Source organism: Aquarana catesbeiana, linkage group LG04 (genome assembly GCF_042186555.1).
Source record: "Aquarana catesbeiana isolate 2022-GZ linkage group LG04, ASM4218655v1, whole genome shotgun sequence".
NCBI lineage: Eukaryota > Metazoa > Chordata > Amphibia > Anura > Ranidae > Aquarana > Aquarana catesbeiana.
Genome location: NC_133327.1, coordinates 46,226,298 through 46,230,777, shown reverse-complemented (window position 1 = coordinate 46,230,777; position 4,480 = coordinate 46,226,298).

Here is a 4,480-nt window from a genome sequence, read left to right as displayed (position 1 = left end):
CAGTTATTTCTCAATGTCTTGACCACAGCTGCCACTCTTTGGACCCAAATCCCTTTGTCCTTTACAACTGCTCCTTTTTTTTTTAAGAAACCTGATCCACTCAGTACAAACCAATCATACAAGTACCAGTATGTTTAAAAGAAAAATTCTCCTGAAAACACTAGTTCCTTGGCTGCCACATTGACACTTTTCAATACTAGTTCCTTGGCTGCCACATTGACACTTTTCAATACTTAAGAGTTGCTGACCTGAATAAGGTATGCAGATAAGGACATATGACTTGGATGGTCACTATACTTGTTCCAGGTCAGTAAATCAAGGTACTAAAAGTGGACCTTCATCCTACCATTCCACTCCTACCCCCACTTTAGTTTGTTTGGCCCAAAAGAACTATTTTCTTTACTAACAAATGCACCCGGTGGGAACACTGTATAAACTGTGTGCAGCATCAGCTCCATACAGTAAACCGTGCCGGGTTCCGTCAGTGGTATGGGGACTTGCTGTCAAAAAATAAATTCAGAGGAAGCTTTTAATTTTAAACAATTTGAGCTCCAGGCCTTTCTCTGACACTTGTCTACATGTAAAAATTAGCTAGAACCCAAAACATTATATTCTTTTATTTAAAGCATAGGCCCTAGAGAATAAAATGGTGGGCTTTGCAATATTTTTATGCCACACGGTATTTGCGCAGTGGTTTTTCAAATGCAATGTTTGGGGAAAAATACACTTTTTTGAATTGTAATGCAAAAAAAAAACACACCACCATGCATAATCTTTTATATATTTTACCAAAAAATTGGGTTATGTTATGCCGAGTAGATACCAAACATATTTAAAATTGCGCACACTCGTGCAACGGCGACAAAGTTAAATTTACTATTCATAGGTGAAGCTTTAAAAGCCTTTAGGCCCCTTTCACCCGGGCGGACCGTATGTCCGTTTTTCATCCATCCGTTTTCGGATGAAAAACAGACATACATGTATCCCTATGGGATAGCGGATGTACATCCGCTGACATCAGTCTTCGCTATGCTCCGTTTCTGATGACAGAGGAAAACCCTACTTTTCCATCCGTCTGCGGATCGGATGAAAACAGACTCTACTGTCTGTCTTCATCCGATCCCCCATAGAGGAGAGTGGCGCTCTGATAGGTCGGTCCCTGCACAGTGTGCAGAGACAGACCTGTCATCTGCCTGCTCGGTAGGGATTGACGCAGTGATCCCCCGCTGAGAAGAGCGGAGCTCGTACATGGACACGTGAGTGTGAAAGGGCCCTTACAGGTTACCACTTTAGCTTTACACAGGTGGTCAGGTGCTAGAATTAGCGGCTATGATCTGAGGCTTGTGGCGATACCTCACATGTGTGGTACAATCACTGTTAACGTGCAACCCCCTTTGCACACAAGCACAGGTGGGTGGAGGCACTTAAAAAATTTAATAAAAAAAACGTTTAAACACTTTTATTGCTGTCACAAGGAATGTAAAAATCCATTGCGAAAGCAATAGGCAGTGACAGGTACTCCTTATGGAGAGATCTGGGGTCTATATGATCCTAAATCCCTAATCTGCCCTTTAAAACCATTTGATCACACCAAAATCTTTGTGATCAAATGCTTTTGGTTTTTAAAAATGCCACCGTTTACATCCAGGTAAATCAGGTCATTGCTTCTGGGTTACCATAACCCTGCCAATTTTCCACAGTGGGGATGTGGATGATAGACAAGTCGAGGACGAGAAGTTCCACCTAAGACTAGATGAGATCCACTTTTTCCTGCACCGCCTGATGTAACTGAACAAAACCCTCAGGGTTGGGAGGGACCCAAAGCTGCGCCAATCAATACAACAGGGTAAAATGATTTGCCCTCAATTCCAGGATTTTATGGGCAACATTCATTCCTGCAGACCAAGTCCCCAGGACTGAGAGACTGTCCAGAACTCCAACTCAGCCCACTAGGCTGGCATCCATCATTAGGAGCCTCAAGGACAGAGGGGAGCACAATTTACCCATTCTCAAGCATCCATGAAGAAATCAATCAGTTCAGACAGTCTCCTTCTGGGGTGTAACCTCATCAAGGAATCAAACACCTGCATCCTCCTGTTCCACATTGACAAGACAGTCAAGTTGGCGTGGGGGCTGGAATAAAAGTGGACACAAGGAACTGCCTTTAAAAAGTAGGCCACCATCTTTCCCAGAATTCTCATGCATAACTAGATTGAGAGGTCTATCAGAGTTCAGAGCAACGCTGCATGAGTTCTCAAAGCAAGGCATTTGTTCCGAGGTAAGATCACTTTCGATTCGATTGTGCCTTAAATTATTTCAGCTTTTGGGCTGGGACTAAGGATGACTTCTGAAAGAGGCATTTGTCAGTTTTGAGTAATTCCACCCGAGCCCTCAGAACAAGGGCATTTGCGCATGTGCAAAAACTGCTCCTCTGGACCTACACAAAAATGTAACCTTTGTAGTATAGGAGGCAGACCAACCGCAAGAGTATTTTATTTTTCCCTATAAGATGGGATTTAATGGTCACACTCACCTTTCCATGTTCCCATAGTGCTCAGCTGTTGCTTGGACTGAGGACATTTCTGTAAGTCTGTGGAAGCTCCACACTGTCTTTACAGTACTTACACCGTGGATTTTGACTCATCCCCCCCCTCCATGTACTATCATAGGGCCAAATCACATGGCACTTACCTGGGGAAGCAAGTTACATGCTCACCTAGACCCAAAAGGGCCTGGTGTCTAACTTTGCTTCTGGCAGTTGCTGGTAGTGACGCAAGGAGAGTATGTACGGTAGGACGAAGGTAAAAAATTACTAAATTAAAGAGGTAAAAAAAGCAAAAAAAAATAAATATATTGCAGCTTACCAATTGTTAAATGTGGTGGCTGCATTAATTAGCTTTTTTTTCTCCATGTTATTCGGGGATCTAGCCTGTAAACTGTATTAGAGTGCCCCCCACTCTGGATAAAAGAACACAAGGAGCGGCTTTGATAATCGGGGGGGTGTTAGTGTATCTAAATCTGCTAGTCCATCTAACAAATTGAAGCAAAACTCCAACTCACACTTTATACGCAGTTACAATAGATTTTGCCCCTTGCGGTAAAGGTATTACATACAAGGTAAGTGGCTTAACTCATTCCTCTAACGCAGTGGTTCTCAACCCTGTCCTCAAGTACCCCCGACAGGCGATGTTTATTTCTCCTAGATAAAATAGCTGTCCAAAATACCAAGCCATTGACTATGATTTAAAGCACCTGGGCAAGATAAAAGGAAAATCTGCAAACATGGCCTGTTGGGGGTACTTGAGGACAGGGTTGAGAACCACTGCTCTAACCTACTTCATCTGCGAGAGCGCTTGTTCTATTGAAAAACAAACTTACTGGCAGGATCACCAGATGAAAATAATGGGGGTAAAAAAAAGCTATAATAAAAAAAGAATTTAACTCAACCATCACATCTAAGAATGGGTAAGCTATAAAATGCTTGATTTTGGGTTTAATATCGCTTTAAAGCTCTGGGCTCAAAACTCATTTAAATATACTCCTGAAAAATCACATAGGATATACACTCACCGGCCACTTTATTAGGTACACCTGTTCAATTGCTTGGTAACACAAATTGCTATTCAGCCAATCACATGGCAACAACTCAATGCATTCAGGCATCTAGACGTGGTGAAGAAGACTTGCTGGAGTTCAAACCAAGCATCAGAATGAGGAAGAAAGTATTTAATTGACTTTGAATGTGGCATGATTGTTGGTGCCAGACAGGCTGGTCTGAGTATTACTGGGATTTTCATGCACAACCATCTCTCGGGTTTACAGAGAATGGTCCAAAAAAGAGAAAATATCAGGTGAGATGGCAGTTGTGTGGATGAAAACACCTTGTTGATGTCAGAAAAGAATGGGCAGACTAGTTCCAGATGATAGAAAGGAAACAGTAAGAAATAAAGAAAAAGAATTTCAAAAAAGGAAAACCTGTGGTCGGACTTTAAAGGCACAACAAACAGTAGAAATATACAAAAATATTAGCATTTATTGAAATATATATTACAAACAGGGACATGAAAGAAACATTGATAAAAATCATATATACAAAAAACAATCTATATATGATATGAGCCCTAATGCGTCTACGCGTTTTGTTGTACACTTCTTCAGGACACATTTGGGGTTCAGTAGTTGCAAAAAAGAGAAAGGGGTCTCACTATCTAAGGATAAAAACACACAGATTACAATAAACATACAATAAAAAGAAAAACACTGTTTATCGAGACAGAGGACCACGGCACATGTATACAAAGCAGAACCATGGCAGGGATAAGATGATACCTTGCAAAAGGAACCACATATTAATCAATCAGTGATCGACAGAGTAATTTCCAACAAAGGGAAAAAGCAAGGTGGTGCAATGAGGTCAGAGCGAATCTTCGGGCAAACAACACCCAAGAACCACCTAAAAGCCAATAAAAAATCATAACTG